The sequence below is a fragment of the Periophthalmus magnuspinnatus genome, chromosome 21 (genome assembly GCF_009829125.3).
Source record: "Periophthalmus magnuspinnatus isolate fPerMag1 chromosome 21, fPerMag1.2.pri, whole genome shotgun sequence".
Lineage (NCBI taxonomy): Eukaryota > Metazoa > Chordata > Actinopteri > Gobiiformes > Gobiidae > Periophthalmus > Periophthalmus magnuspinnatus.
In genome coordinates, this window is record NC_047146.1 from 28,625,555 (window position 1) to 28,642,335 (window position 16,781).

At 43.8% G+C, this 16,781-nt stretch overlaps 1 protein-coding gene across 1 annotated transcript in view; it reads right to left on the reverse strand.

Moving 5' to 3' along the window:
- Positions 1 to 2,791, reverse strand: part of zmym2 (zinc finger, MYM-type 2) — a 41,895-nt gene extending 39,104 nt beyond the window's left edge. Inside the window, exon 1 of the mRNA XM_033986515.2 lies at positions 2,703 to 2,791. The gene's annotated coding sequence lies outside the window, so the exon portion shown is untranslated. The remainder of the gene's footprint in view (positions 1 to 2,702) is intronic.
- Positions 2,792 to 16,781: the final 13,990 nt, after the last annotated feature.

Consider the following 16,781-nt stretch of genomic DNA (forward strand, 5'->3'; position numbering starts at 1 on the left):
TTGAATGTCATTATGCTACTGACACAATACCCATAAAGCAGGATATTGCTTGTAGAGAACAGAACAAAATGGCATGCAGAACAAGCCTGGCAGGTTGACTGACACAAAAATTGGTGCTTTTTTCTAAACATAGACTATACATGTAAATGGACATAGCTAACCTGCTAGCCACTGCGTTCCAAATAGGAAGCGACCAGGGGCGAATTTCCGGGCTCCAATTGAGTCTGGCTCCAATTCACCTTCTGTTAAAAAAACATTGCAACTCTATCTGTAACTGCTCTCAGGCACATCATTTTTGTATTAAAATGTTCTTTTTTAACCCGCTTGTTTATTTCTCAATTTTGTTCCTAAATCAAAATATGAATATTACTAACAGATCACTGAGGCACCTTCTTTCTCCAAGGTCGCTCCTGCTAGCATTTGTAACAGGTTTGATTGACAGCGTTGCTAAACGTGGACTTTCAACAGCCTCAATCTCGATTGGCACTTTGGTTGCTATGATGCTATGATGAGTCTATGGTTCCAAAGTAATTAACATTCATAAAATGTATATGAAAGCAAATTTTTAAATGTGAATTATACTATGTTATATTCAATAATTTTAAACAAATTTAAATATATTTAATTATAATTAATTATGTTAGCAATTAAAATAAAGCCAACAATCACAAATTTGTGTTTTTGAATCTGTCCCTAAAGAGAAGTCTTTAGCAAGATAAAAATACTCAAACAAGCATAGATGACATGTAAAAGCTCTTCAGGCATGTTTTTGATGAGTGAATAACATTATAACATGGTGGAGAGCTCAAAAAATTGATTTGACATAATATCCCCTCTTTAAGGAATAACTCAAATGTCACAACCACACTGTTTAGGTGAAACCCATAAACTATCACCACTGCTTGATTTCCAATACCATATAAAAATAAACTGCTCAATCATTGACAATAATAATTAATCAAACATAGTTGGATGATTGTGTAGATGTGTTTAAATGTGGAAAGTTTTTGGGAAATCTGGGGGGCAGTCAATCCTGTTGTCAAACTGCCAATTTTGAATAGGACAATCCCATTCAAAAAAACGAAGGTAGATTGAGGTGGGCCTTAGCATTTTTGGATATTTTAATGTGTGCTTACTTCAAATATGCAAAGAAATAACACATTCCAAAAACTTGAAAAGGCACAATTTTGTGGAATGACCCTTAAATAGCCTTTCTCCTGTCCTCTTCCCCAGTCCCCATCCACTCTCTTCCTAACTGTTCTCTCTATCTCAGTCTTCTCTCCTCCTTCTGTCCTCCTCTCTTCCTCTGTGATCCCCCTGTCTCCTCTCTGCTTCCCCTGCCTCCTCTATTCTACCTCAGTCCTCTTCTCTGTGGGTCCTCCCCTTTGCTCCATCTGTCTCCCATCACCTCTCATCCTTTCTGCATCCTCCTCCTCTTCTCACAGCTCCCTCTGTCCTCCACAGTCATCTTCTCTGGTCCCTACGTTCTCCTCCTCTCTGCCACTGTCCTCCAAAGAATTCTAGCAGAGACATAAATACTGTTGTAGTGTCCTTGGGCAAGACCTTTCACCCACCTAGTCTGTGTATGAATGTGGTGTGTGAGTGATCGGTGATGGTTGGAGGGGCCAATGGTGCACATGGCAGCCTTGCGTCCAAGAGTCTGCCCCAGGGAGCTGGAGCTACAGTAATGCTTACCACCACCAGGTGAGGTGTGGATGACGAGTGAAGTACGACAAAAATAGATTTACGATATACGTTTAGAATGCTTAAATTAAAACTGGTATTGAGGTGTTATTTATCAAGGTAAGCATGAAATTTAAAAGTTATTTACATATTTAGCTCTACTTTGTGAAGGCTAATAAATGAAATGGCATCATCTCGGAGACCGCCTGTGAGCTCAGTACAGAACCAATCACACACAGATATGCACATGTTACAGAGAAAAGCTGCATACAGACTATACTAGAGACCTTATATTAGTCGCTCCTTTGCGGTTAGGTTGGAAAAGTGTTTCATTCAGCCCCGTTTCCCTCAGCTTGTGGCGCAGATCGAGGAGAGGACAGCACTCACACACACTGCGCCATTGTCAAAACGACCGCAACTTAGGCTACGCAACCAGGCCTAAATATGCGCAACTTACGGAGCCACAGACGGCCCTGTGACGGTACACGCACTGAGTCCGTGTTCGGCGTGGTCTCACCGCATAGGTCTTTCCCGGAGCACCGGGCTAAAGTCTACCGGTGAGCAGTGGCCTTTAATTGGAAAGTTGCTGTCCGCACACAGCGCCTCAATCAGCGACACTGACTACACTCGCCACCATGAGCGCCCTCACGGAGATCGCACAGTCTTATTGGAGTCATGCAGCCGTAAACAACGGCCCTGAAAACAAGTGCTGAGTTTGTGGAGCTCAGGGCGCGTAATGAAGCGGCATGGGCTGCCGTGCTCCACTCTGAGCCCGGGCTCACCCTCTGCACCCGGTGTGGAGACCAGCGCTGCCTACCGTCCGCCATTAACCGAACAATACTAGAGAGCAGGGGCAAATCTGCCCAATTTAACAGCTTATTGCCCCCGTATTCGCCTCATTTCCGTGTGGGACTCACGGGGGCGCCCCGTGACCCTGCACGTCCGCTCTTCTAACTTCACTTAGTTTGCGACATGAGGAACAAGGGTGCGGGAAGCAAACATCTGTAAAATTCGCTTACCGGAGGAGACCAAACGGTGTAGCGCCACTTTTGTGCCTTGACATTAATCCCAGGGAGCGCATGCGCATTGCCAACAACTTTCCACTTTTTTCCCAAGATTGTCTATTGAGCAGAAGGCCAACTCCAAAGCACAGATGCAATGCTCTCTCGTAAGAGCTTGCTTGCTAGCTCTAGAATTTACAACGTGGTCCTGCGTGGAGTGCGCATGTTCCTTGGTCATTCAACGATGACCAGAAAATGCTTTAAATATGCAACACGTACAGGGCTTTTCTGGGCTATCTGTCTCTAGAACGGCATCATTATGGGATGTCAGTGAGTTTGTATTGTATCATCAGAATCAAATAAAGCCCACGGTACCGGTGACTCCATGAGTGAATGACCATGTTGTCTGTGTGTTAGTAACAGTGTAAGCCCTCTATTTTATTTAACGCGCTGTGCTACTTCGACTGCGCAGGCGCAACGTCACCAATCAAGGGCTGCATTGCTCGCAATTAAGTCCAGTGAGACGCGGAGTTGGCGCTATACCGCGCCTTTTGCGCCTCGCAGGTACAAAAGCTCAGGAGATGCGTACGTTTATTAAATGGCTGCGTGGTTAACAAAGAGACCACAACCACGAGTCTCGAGCCTCCGCTGACCAATCAGGAGGCAGGATTTGAGTTGAGAGGGTTCACTAGTGATCACAGTGGCAGGGCCGGAACCACCGTTACAGAGCCCCAGGTGTGGGCCCCAGAGACAGATTAGGACTAGTACAACATGTTTATAACTCTGTGCTCCTCAAGTGTCTTACAGTGTGTGTACATTTACTGACTCTTTTTTGGTGGCAGTTTTCCATGGAGATGTTGAATGTCCCTCGGTATGGCAAACTAGAACCTCTTGCATTCATTCAATTGCAGGTGTTTGTAACCAGACTTGGATTCATCACCTACTTGTCTTCAACAAAACACATTCATTTAATACTATATTGTGTAACATTTGTGGTAAAGTAATAACATTTCAGTGGAGAAAAGCAAGTGGTGGACCCTCAGAATGTTAAGAGGACTTTTTCAGAAGACTTTAGACATTTTGGCAAATAGTTTATTTAGCTAGAGCGGCATCAGAGAGGCAGGGTAACGATGATATAAATCATATTAGGCTACATACAGTAATAATGTGTGACAATATGCTGAGAGCCTAGTCATCAGATTGACTCAATACACACAAAGGCATACACTTTATTATTATAGACCTATTGTTTTCATTGATGTTATTCTAGTGAAAAAAATGGTTTACTAGTATAGTAGACCATTTTTTGTCTATTGGGTGAAAATGGGCAGCACAGTGGTACAGTGGTTAGTCCTCTTGCCTTACAGAAGGTCCTGTGTGTATGCCCTTCTCTCTTCCTGGTTAAAAATAAAATTGAGACTAGGCCCATCATGGTAACAAATTTTGAAGTGTGACATGTTGTTGTAGAAAGACGATATGTGATAACTGAAACCCACTGACACGACCAGAAGGATTAGAGTAGAGTAGCCCAAAATTGTACTCAAGAACAAAGCAGTGGTCCAAGAAATTAGAGTAACTTAAACTTAACTGTGGGCACGTAACATCTGGTTTATAATTTAAAGTTAGTTAACATATTTGAAAGGCAGAACATTAAATAATGCACATAATATGGTATTTCCAAAGAACAGAAACAAAAATGAGACAAACTAAATCATATCTGAAGGAGCAGTGCAAGAAACACAAGTGTTCAAATTATTTCATATTGTCAACATAAAGCTTTTGTCACTTGTAGACTTACAGTGGGAAGAGTGACCAAAACTTTTACTCAAGTAAGAGGACTGTTACTTATAGAAAAACATTACTCAAGTAGAAGTAAAAGTATGCTACCAGAAAAGTAATCTGAAAAGTACAATTTCTTTAAAAAGGTACTCAGTTAAATGTAACTACCCACCTCTGCACATAAAGAAAAAGCAGAATTATTCCAAAAACTACTCTAAATGTACAATACCACTAAAACAGAGCTGCAAGAAGTAATGAAACACTTTCATAGTGAGGATATGTCGAGAACGAGTCACAGAAGTTACTCAACCCTCTACAGCTCTAATCTTTTCGTAGTACAGAAAAATAATAAAGTTCCCCACTAGTACATGTACAACTATATGCAGAGGTGGGTAGTACTCAGTTGCATTTGCTTGAGAAAGCAGCATACTTTCAAATTTTACTGAAGTACAGTACTCCTACCTTTGAATAAAAGTTCTGGTTACTCTTTCCACTCCAAGATTACAAGGGACAAAAGCTTTATGTTGACAGTATTAAATGATTTGAAGATTTGTGTTTCTTGCACCACTCCTTCAGATATGATTTAGTTCGTCTAATTGTTATGTCTATCTTTTGAAAATACCAGATTTAGTTCATTACAAAAAATTACTTACATTGACTTTAAATAAAAAATCAGATGTTACTCCTTACGTTACTCTTACCTGAGTAAGTCACTTTTTTTACTTTTACTTGAGTAAGTTCTTGGATCACCAATTTGTATTTGTGACAAACCTCTGTCCTAACCTGGGACAGTCCCATCACAGTCATTGTATCACGTATCTCTCAAATGCAGAAGACCTCTTCTCTTCACAATTCTCATATCAATAAGAACAAAAGATATGACTTCTTTTACCTGAGATAAATAAGAGTCTGGTCCTTCGATTGCTGATTCTGCAGAAATCTCCTGTTTCTCGGCCCTTTTTTACTCATAAACCGTCATATTTGTTTTTACCAGGACAAGATGCGGCTCCAGATCGACTTGTCTTTGTAAAGTTTAGTAAAAGTGTGTTTTGGAATGTTTCACAGTATGACATTTATTCCATTACCAGTGTTTTTATGGCTAAAAAAATACAGTGAGAAACATCCATTGTTTGTGTGCCTCCCCACAGATTTTAGCTGAAGACTTGACCTGGTAGTGTCACCTGTTTCTTTCCATGGACATATACGTGTCTAATCCCATACTATAGAACTGTCTAGGCCAGGGGTAACAAACTCAAATACACAGTGGGCCAAAATTTTAAACTGAACAAAGCCGCGGGCCAAGGTTGAACAAATGAACCTTTTAATGTGGAACCAAACAAGTTTTGATTTAACAATGAATATTGAACAAGCAAGGCTTATATAACTTTAAAGTGCAGGCATGCAAAATCAAGTTGCTAATAATACTAATAATAATAGTAGTAGTAATAATAATAATAATAATAATAATAATAATAAAAACATATAAATGGCATATTAAATAAGATTTAAATAAAAATTTAATGCCTCCTTTCTGTTTGCAGCCTTCTGAGGTAAATGTGAAAATTAGCTTCTTACACAGGCTAATAAATTTGAAAATAAAATAACATAACAACTATGAATAAATCAATCATTCAGGCCTTGAAGTAGCAAGAAAAAGTGCATAGAAAATGTATTTACTGCTCATTTTGCGACACACTGATCTACTCTGATGCGCCCAAGCCAGATACCTGGCATCTTTTCTTGGATGCCAATTCATCAATGTCGGGGCTCAGGGTTTGAGCTGAAGAAACCTTCATTATTGAACAAAGGTGTTTGTCAGTTAGACGTCTCCTGTGAGACGTTTTCGTCATCTTCATTGAGGAGAAAAGTTGCTCGCATAGGTAAGTGCTACCAAACATGGAGAGCAATTGAGCAACTTCGGTGCGGAGCTGAGGCATCGTGTCAGGGATGAACTGTGGAAACTGTGCGTCCCCAACAGCATCAAACTTTGACTTCAGCGTTTCATCACACTGCAGTTCAATCAGCTCCATTTGGAGGTTGGTCTGCCTCTGTCCTAATTGATGCGCCAAAACAACAGCAGAGCATTATTGGATTTGTAGTATAAGTGGTGAATGCGGTGTTACAGCGCTGCCACCGTATTATACCGGTGGGCCAGCTCTAATATTAATTTGAAATTGCCTTGAGGGCCAAATATAATTACACTGCGGGCCAAATTTGGCCCGCGGGCCAGAGTTTGACACCTATGGTCTAGGCAAACCAATAACATCTTCATGGACAACAGAACAGGACAATTGCACTCTAAGTATTAAAGGGCCAATTTCACAAATTATTTATCCATGTTATAATGTTATTCCCTCATCAAAAATATACCAGGAGTTGTTTTGTTTCATTCACACATGTTTAGCACACAATTCCTGCATATTCCTGTGTTCCTCTCTCAACTTAAAAAGACTCTGTTCCATCTTGTGATGTCATTAAGTGATACAGGAAGCACTCAACTGTGTTTTAAACTCAGCTTCACTAGAATCATTTGAATAATTTGCAGCCCTGGACTTGCCTAACTATGAAGTTACAGCTATTGTTTTAGCGTTGTTGAAACGTCTTAGAAGCGAGAAGACAGAACTAGATCACCATACCTCCTTGACTCAGTGATGACAATGGAAAAATCAAAGTTCATGTCCATCGCCATGATGAATGATTTAGATGTGACTGTAGCTGTTCTTGGTGTAAATGCACTCAGTCAAACTCTACCTGTGTTCAGTATTATACTTGGGTCTGTCAAGGTTCCTCTACTCCTTCACACAAATGGTCCCTCGTTACAATTAAAAGAGAAAGCACTCTCATCATCAAGCAAGTCCAAATAAGAGGCACCTATTGGAGCTATCAAATATGTTTAACATTCTTGATTGAGTTTCCATGTCTATCAAGTCACAAGGAGTTACCATTCCCTCTTAGCTACTCACGGGACATTACAACGGCAACCACTGCATTATGACAACAAAATTGGAGTAATTCCCATCTCCATAAAGATACTATAAAACAAGGAAAAAGGCCAAACAGTCTCCGCAGCAACGTGTGATTAATCGTCAATCAGCTCGGCTTCAGTTGGTAAGGGAGTTGGCCCTTCATTGGTTCGTACACCATGTAACCATCCCACAGGCTGAGACCCAGTGGTGGAAGAAGTACTCAATTTTGTTACTTAAGTAAAAGTGTTACGGACCAAAAATTACTCAAGTAAAAAAATCTATTTAAGTAAACGTATTGAAATACCATTCATCCATTTTCTTCTGCTTATCCGGGGCTGGGTTGGGGGAACTGCCTCACCCCAGACACATCCTCCAGCTCCTCCAGTGGGACCCCAAGGCATTCCCAGGACAGTGGAGAGACATAGCTACTCCAGCATGTCCTGGGTCTTCCCCGGGGTCTTTTCCCAGTGAGACATGCCCAGACAGCCCGAGCCTTTATCCTCTTGACGTGGAGGAGCTGCTCTCCCTATCTCTAAGGGAGTGCTCAGCCACCCTGTGGGGGAAACTCATTTTGACCACTTACAGTGGGGCAAAAAAGGATTTAGTCAGCCACCAGTTGTGGCTTAAAAAGATGAGAGGCCTGTAATTTTCATCATAGGTACACTTCAACTATGAGACAGAATGGGGGGAATTAATCCAGGAAATCACATTATAGGATATTTAATGAATTCATTGGTAAATTCCTTGCTAAAATAAGTCACCTACAAACAAGCAAGATTTCTGGCTCTCACAGACCTGTAACTTCTTCTTTAAGAGGCTCTTCTGTCAGAAACAAAATTGTAGACCTGCACCAGGCAGGGAAGACTGAATCTGAAATAGGGAAGCAGTTTGGTGTGAAGAAATCAACTGTGGGAGCAATTAGAAAATGGTAGACATACAAAACCACTGATAATCTCCCTTGATCTGGGGCTCCATGCAAGATCTCACCCGATGGGGTCAAAACAATCACAAGAATGGTGAGCAAAAATCCCAGAACCACACAAGGGGACCTATTAAAGACCTGACTCCCCTTGGAACTGGAGACTCTGATTGCTCTGGCCTCCAAGATTGATAAGAGGCTGGCCGAGTTCTCCTCTCTGCCCCGAGCCAGGAACTTCAGAGAGAGGGCTTCTCCCTGTTCCCGATCTCCAGTCCCATCCATGCCTTCTATGCAGCCTGTATTGTGGCAAACGGTTACATTTCTTAGCCACCAGCAGGACTGGGAGTACTAGTGTGTCCCAGGGAAGAAAAATAATTAATTTCAACTCGACACTACTTTGTGCTTTTGCTCTGTTACACTACCTGTCTTAGCCCTCATTGACTCTGGAGCGGAGGAGGATTTCCTGGACCAGCAGATGGCCGAACAGTCGGGCGTAAGGCTGGAGCCACTTGAACAGCCCCTCATAGCTCTAGCACTCAATGGGGGACTTTTAGACAAGGTAATGCATGTCACTGAGCCCGTCACCCTATGTTCGTCTGGCAACCACCACGAGACTAGGCGGTTTCACGTCATTTCTGCCCCCACGACACCGATCTTCTTGGGCCATCCCTGGCTGGTGGCTTAAAACCCAGTCATTGACTGGGCTAGGGGAAAGGTCTCGGAGTGGAGCCCCTCTTCTCACACCAACTGCTTGCAGTCTGCCCTGTCTCCCGCTTGGGGCGCTAACTCCATCCGTAGTCATCCTCCGGATGAGCCAGATCCCCCATAATGTCTGCCCCCCTTGCCTTCCAGCCGTCTCTATAATCTCTCCAAACCAGAACAGGAGACTATGGAGCAGTATATTCGGGACTCCCTAGCCGATGGTATTATCTGTCCGTCCTCCTCTCCCATGGGCTCAGGGTTTTTCTTCGTCACCAAGAAGGATAAAACACTACGACCATGCATTGATTACAGGGGCCTCAACAACATCACTGTGAAAAATAAATACCCTCTACCACTCAATGACTCCACCTTTAAAATGCCACTCCACGGAGCCACCATCTTCCCCAAGCTTGATCTTTGGAACGCATATCACCTGGTGTGCATACGGGAAGGGCCGAATGGAAGATTGCCTTCAAGACCCCCTTAGGACATTTTAAATATCTAGTCACACCATTTGGATGAACCAATGCTCCAGCAGTCTTCCAGGCTCTTATCAACGACATGCTCCAAGACTTCCTTAATCGTCCCCGCAGGAACATCAGCATCACGTACGCCAGGTCCTCCAGCATCTGCTAGAAAACAAACTTTACGTCAAAGCCGAGAAGTGTGAGTTCCACACAGATAAGGTCAGTTTCCTGGGGTTCATCGAGGGGCGTGGACAGGTCAGAGCTAATCCTGAAAAAATCAAAGCTGTTACTGATTTTCCATCACCTAATAACAGAAAACAACTTCAAAGATTTATTGGGTTTGCCAGTTTCTACAGGCGGTTCATCCAGGACTTTAGCCGTCTTGTTGCACCCCTCACTAAACTCACTTCTCCTGCCAGACTGTTCAATTAGACCCCCGAGGCCCAGTGCGCCTTTGACAAGGACCTATTCACCTCGGCCCCGATTCTACGCCAGCCCGACCCCTCTCGCCAGTTCGTCATGAAGGTAGACGCCTCAGACACTTGGTCTTGGAGCTGTCCTCTTCCAAAGGTTTGAACCCCACAACCACACATTGTATCCCTGTGCCTTTTTCTCTCGTTGTCTGTCCCACTATGATGTGGGGGGTCGAGAGCTGCTGGCAGTCAAGCTCACTCTGGAGGAATGGCGTCACTGGTTGGAGGGGGAGGAGTATCCTTTTTTGGTTTGGACAGACCAAAAAAATCTTACATTCAATCTGCCAATTGCCTTAATTCCCGTCAAGCCTGTTGGTCTTTATTCTTTAGTAGGTTCAACTTTATACTGACCTACCGCCCGGGATTCCGTAATGTCAAACCAGATGCTCTCTCACGCTATCTCAGGAGGACACCACCACCGCTCTGGAGCCCATCATACCCCCTACATGTGTGGTCGCGGCTGTCCACTGCGAAATTGAAGACCTGGTCCGGGAGGCCCGAAGCAACCACCCTGATCCAAGTAATGGCCCACCTGGTGCTTTCTTTGTTCTAGATACAGTCTGCTCCAAGGTACTGGAATGGGTCCAGTGCTCTTGCTTTGCCTGTCACCCAGGGGTCAATCGCACACTCTCCCTCTTGAGACATCATTTCTGGTGGCCCACCGTTGACAAGGACACCAGGGCCTACGTCTCAGCATGCCAGGGGTGTGCCAGGGGTACAGCCTCCCACTCGCCACCTTCCGGTCTGCTCCAACTGCTCCCAGTCCCGAAGTGACCGTGGTCCCATGTGGCAGTGGACTTCGTGACGGGTCTCCCACCGTCCCAAGGTAACACAGTCATCCTCACTATTGTTGACCATTTCTCCAAAGCAGCCCATTTTGTCACCCTACCGAAGCTCCCGGCCACCAAGAAGATGGCTGACCAAATAACCAACCATGTATTCAGGCTCACTTGGATATAGTCTCGGACCGAGGGACCCCACATCCCAAATTTGGCACTCCTTCTGCGAGGGTCTGGGCACATCTGTCAGCCTTACCAACGGACAGACGGAGCTGGCCAACCAAGACTTGGAGACGGAGCTACGCTGTGTGGTATCTGCGAACCCCTCTGCCTGGAGCACAGTCCTACCATGTATCGAGTACGCGCACAATTCTCTGGTGAGTTCTGCTACAGGTATATCCCCATTCCAAGCCTCCCTAGGGTACCAGCCCGGTACCATCCGTACAACACAACCTCCAATGCTGCCGCAGATTCTGGGGACCAGAGCTGCCCTGCTCCAATCTGGGGCCAGGACCAAGGCAGGTGCAGACCGGCACTGCACCCCCACTCCTAAATATCAGCATGGTCAGTCAGTCTGGCTTTTTTCAAAAAATATTCCACTTAAGACTGACTCCCAGAAACTCTCCTCGCTTCTTGGGCCCCTTCAAAATCATGAAGATCATTAACCCGTCTGCCATACAGCTGCAGCTTCCTCCTTTCCTCCACATCCACCCTACATTCCATGTGTCCCAAGTCAAGCCCGTCCATACCAGCGACCTTTGATAAAGATTTGTGGTGAATTTTATTCAACAGAAACTATTCTAGCTGGTTTTAATTGTATTTTTTGTTTGCTTGAACTATGAATGTGTTAAAACCCCTCAGCTTTTTCAGGAGCTCTCAAATTATAATAAAAAATAGTTTTACTTTTCTGTCCAGTTAAAAAATATAGTTGAGTATATAGTTGAGTTCTCTCAAATGTAATGAGGTAAAAGTGAAAAGTATCCACCTTAAAATTTACTTAGTACAGATACCTACACTCACCTGAAAGATTATTAGGAACACCATATTAATACGGTGTTTGACCCCCTTTTGCCTTCAGAACTGCCTTAATTCTACATGGGATTGATTCAACAAGGTGCTGAAAGCATTCTTTTAGAAATTTCTTCTAGAAATGTTGGCCCATATTGATAGGATAGCATCTTGCAGTTGATGGAGATTTGTGGGATGCACATCCAGGGCACGAAGCTCCCGTTCCACCACATCCCAAAGATGCTCGATCGGGTTGAGATCTGGTGACTGTGAGGGCCATTGTAGTACAGTGAACTCATTGTCATGTCAAGAAACCAATTTGAAATGATTAGAGCTTTATGACATGGTGCATTATCCTGCTGGAAGTAGCCATCAGAGGATGGGTACATGGTGGTCATGAAGGGATGGACATGGTCAGAAACAATGTTCAGTTGGCCCGTGGCATTTAAACGATGCCCAATTGGCACTAAGGGACCTAAAGTGTGCCAAGAAAACATCCCCCACACCATTACACCACCACCAGCAGCCTGCACAAGACATGATGGATCCATGTTCTCATTCTGTTTACGCCAAATTCTGACTCCACCATTTGAATGTCTCAACAGAAATCGAGACTCATCAGACCAGGCAACATTTTTCCACTCTTCAACTGTCCAAGTGGAGGTGAGTGGTACCCGGTGGGGTCTTCTGCTGTTGTAGCCCATCTGCCTCAAGGTTGTGCGTGTTGTGGTTTCACAAATACTTTGCTGCATTCCTCGGTTGTAACGAGTGGTTATTTCAGTCAACGTTGCTCTTCTATCAGCTTGAATCACTCGGCCCATTCTCCTCTGACCTCTAGCATCAACAAGGCATTTTCGCCCACAGGACTGCCACATACTGGATGTTTTTCCCTTTTCACACCATTCTTTGTAAACCCTAGAAATGGTTGTGTATGAAAATCCCAGTAACTGAGCAGATTGTGAAATACTCAGACCGGCTCATCTGGCACCAACAACCATGCCACGCTCAAAATTGCTTAAATCACCTTTCTTTCCCATTCTGACATTCAGTTTGGAGTTCAGGAGATTGTCTTGACCAGGACCACACCCCTAAATGCATTGAAGCAACTGCCATGTGATTGGTTGATTAGATAATTGCATTAAGGAGAAATTGAACAGGTGTTCCTAATAATCCTTTAGGTGAGTGTAAATTTTGTACTTATGTACAGTACTTTACTACTTGTACTTTGTTATGTTCCATTATTGCTGAAACAATTGCCACCCTGGAGCTCAGGTATCACACATAAACACTGTGCTGACAGACACTGTCCAGTTGTACGGACATATCAACTGTGAGAGTGCACATCGGCTCCAGTGACATTAAACTACAACAGTCCAAAGCGTTGGACAGTGACTTTTAATCACTTATAAACATAGTGCTAAAGATGGGAAATCAATGCATAATGTCTGGTCCAATTTCATCTCCCAGTTTCGGTGACTTGAAGTTTAGTCAGAGCCACCAACTTCATGTCATTTAAATAGGGAGGTAAAAAACTGTTGAGTGACAATATCTAAAGCTGGAGTCTGCTCCTAATAGGCCAACTGAGTGACTCCTTACACATAGCATAAACAGCCTGTTACGTGACCTTTAAAATACATATCTCAAAATTATGTAACAGTTTCAAAGTTATCATTTTTATTTTTTATTGCAGAAACAAATCTTGTATTCCATTGAATTGCAGAAAATTGTTCAAGCAATGTCATGATGTGTGTATTTCTGTTCCTGTTGTGCCTCTCTGGCCGTGTCTCAATTTGCCAAATGCACCTTTTGAAGGGACCCTTCGAAGTACTCTTCAAAGTGTAGTTTGAAGGTTCCAGACGAGAATCTGTCCTCTTCAGTGTAGCCGCCATCTTGCTGAAGTGGGACAGGCCCACACCACGGACTGCACTTCCACCGCTGTCTTTGAGTGTACGATACGTACATTACGTATGTTATTTTTAATTATTTATTATTTAATAGAAGAAAAGCCGAGATGTCGTCGTCACAGCCGTTTCTTTTTTTTTAGATTGAATATCAATAGGCAAATATAACGTTTGAGGTAATTTTTTTCTCATTTGTAGCTACTTCATAACTTTAACAAAATATACCTTGTGAAAATGTAATAACAGAGACAGAGGTAACAGTATCATTTTTACATTCATAGTCTATAAACCAGAGAACACTGATTAGTGGTACATATAGTGGGATATTGCAGTTTAACGATTCAGTATTTTGGCCAGTGGCTACACCACTTTAATAACAGTAAAGGGCGTTGGTTACCTTCTATGCCGTGCCAGTTCATTCCATCTTATTATTGTGAGGTATTTTCTAACAATGCAGCGCTACATCAAGCTAGTATCTTCATTTACTAACACGACGGTAAATGACAAGTGCCCACGAGGGGGCGCAGACGTATGGAATGTACCGGAACTCATGAAGATTTTGTGCACATCTCAGGACTCTCTTCTGTCCTTTCCTGAGAGTCCATTGCTTCATTGTTCACATTACCTGTGTGGAACTCATTAAACTCTTCTGACTTTATGTTTCATTCTCTTGGTCTTTGACACTTACAATAGAAACAAACATTATTACATTATTCTTTTTGCAGTAATATTTTCTAATGATAATAATGCCTTCTTATTGTGTAGCAACTGAACATTCCTTTATTCCATGTAACTCCCCTCCTTCTTAATCATCAAACACACAGTACAGATCTTTATTCAGATTTAACACTGTTGTAGATGAGGTAAACCAGTACAAACATTTGAACGTATATTGCGCAGCGGACTCCATTTTCTTCTGTTTCTTGCGTAGTCGCGGTGCATGATGGGATATAGAAGTGCGTGAAGTGTGCATGGAAGCACACTTCACGTTACGTCCGATCTCCATGGAAACGTGGAAAGGGAAGGGCAGGTTTGTCGGGCGCATTCAGCAGGGTGGGTTGAAATGGGACAGCCCTTGTTGCACCGGAAATTACGTAACTGCCCTTCGACGCACACTTCGAACGGTGATCCTAAGGCCAGTTTGGCGAATTGAGACACGGCCCCTGTGTGCTCTACCCCCTCCCTCACCTGTCTGTACCCGGAACTGGGCGGAGCCCTCGGCTCCTCCCGCGCGCACCTGTGTCCCATCAGGGTAATCACCACCACCTGCCGTGCTTAAGAAGAGCTGGGAGAAGACACTCGGGGCCAGACCGTCCGCGTGTCAACGCATTTTTGTCTCTTGCCCTTTTTGATGCTAATCGGAGTTTGCTGCCTCCCAGGTTCCGGTTCTCCTGACCTCCACAGCTCCTGGCTTCTGGCCCTGTTTCTAACTCCACGGTCCAGCTCTGGCATTGTCTACTCCTTACCTTCACCTCCCTGTCTCGTCCTGGACCCCGGCAGTACCACGCCTCGGCTCCGGTTCCCGCTCTCCTGTCTGCTCTAGCTTGGCTCCCTCTGGTTCTGGTCTGCGTCCCGCTCCTGGCGGATCCCTGTTCCCGTCTCGGCTTTTCCCCGATGCGCCCCTGGCTCTTGCTCACACCCTGCCCGCGGCTCTTGTTGGATTATCGAACTATTATTTGTACTTTTCACTAACTGTAAATAAAACACTGTAAACCTGTCCCGAATCCTGCACGTCTTTGGTCTACCCCCAACCCCGCCGTTACGACAAGCAACCTCTCTTTTTGTACTAGATTATGGACATGTAGGCAAGGCAAGGCAAGTTTATTTGTATAGCACAATTCGTACACAAGGTAATTCAAAGTGCTTTACAGAATAAGAAAGACATTAAAATCACACAAATCAAACATAAATAATCACAAATAATCATCATAAAATCAACATTAAAAGAGAAGAGTGCAGAATAAAAACCTGTCAGTCATATGCACAGCTAAACAGAACTGTTTTGAGTCTGGATTTAAACATTGTCAAAGTAGAGGCCTGTCTCACATCTTCAGGAAGACTGTTCCAAGTTTTAGCTGCATAAAATTTAAACGCTGATTCCCCATGTTTAGTCCTGACTCTGGGCACCAGCAGGAGGCCGATCCCTGAAGTCCTCAAATTGCGAGATGGTTCATATGGCACTAACATGTCGGAGATATACTTTGGACTTAGGCCATGGAGAGACTTATACACAAGCAGAGCTGCTTTAAAGTCTATTCTTTGAGCTACAGGAAGCCAGTGCAGAGACCTGAGCACAGGACTTATGTGCTCATACTTCCTGGTTCTAGTCAGGACCCGAGCAGCAGCATTCTGGATGTACTGCAGCTGTGTTAAGGCTCGTTTGGAGAGGCCAGTGAGCAGGCCGTTACAGTAGTCTAACCTACTGGAGACAAATGCATGGATAAGTCTCTCTAAGTCTGGCTTTGACAGTATACCTTTGATTTTTGCAATGTTTTTTAGGTGGTAAAAAGCTGCAGATGTTATTGATTTGATGTGGCTGTTAAAGTTCAAGTCTGAGTCCATTATTACCCCTAGATTTCTAGCCTGATTTGAAGGTTTTAGAGAGAGAGACTGGAGGTGACTGCTGACACTTTCTCTATGTTTCTGTGGGCCAAAGATGATAACTTCAGTCTTGTCTGAGTTTAGCTGGAGAAAGTTGTTTTGCATCCACACACTGATCTGTTGGATGCAGTGGCAGAGTGAATCCACTGGTCCATATTCACCTGCTGCTAGTGAGACATAGATCTGAGTGTCATCTGCATAGTTGTGGTAAGACACATTATTGCTGCGTATTAACTGGCCTAATGGCAGCATGTAGAGATTGAACAGCAGGGGTCCCAGGATTGAACCCTGGGGCACCCCACAGGTCAGGGACATTTTATCTGATATACATTTTCCAATTTCAACAAAGTACTCCCTGTTTTCTAAATAGGACTTGAACCAGTTTAGTGCCGTACCAGAGATGCCCACCCAGTCCTCCAGTCTCTGTAAGAGGATCCCATGATCAACAGTGTCAAAAGCAGCACTCAGATCTAACAGGATCAAGACTGAGACTTTGCCTGCA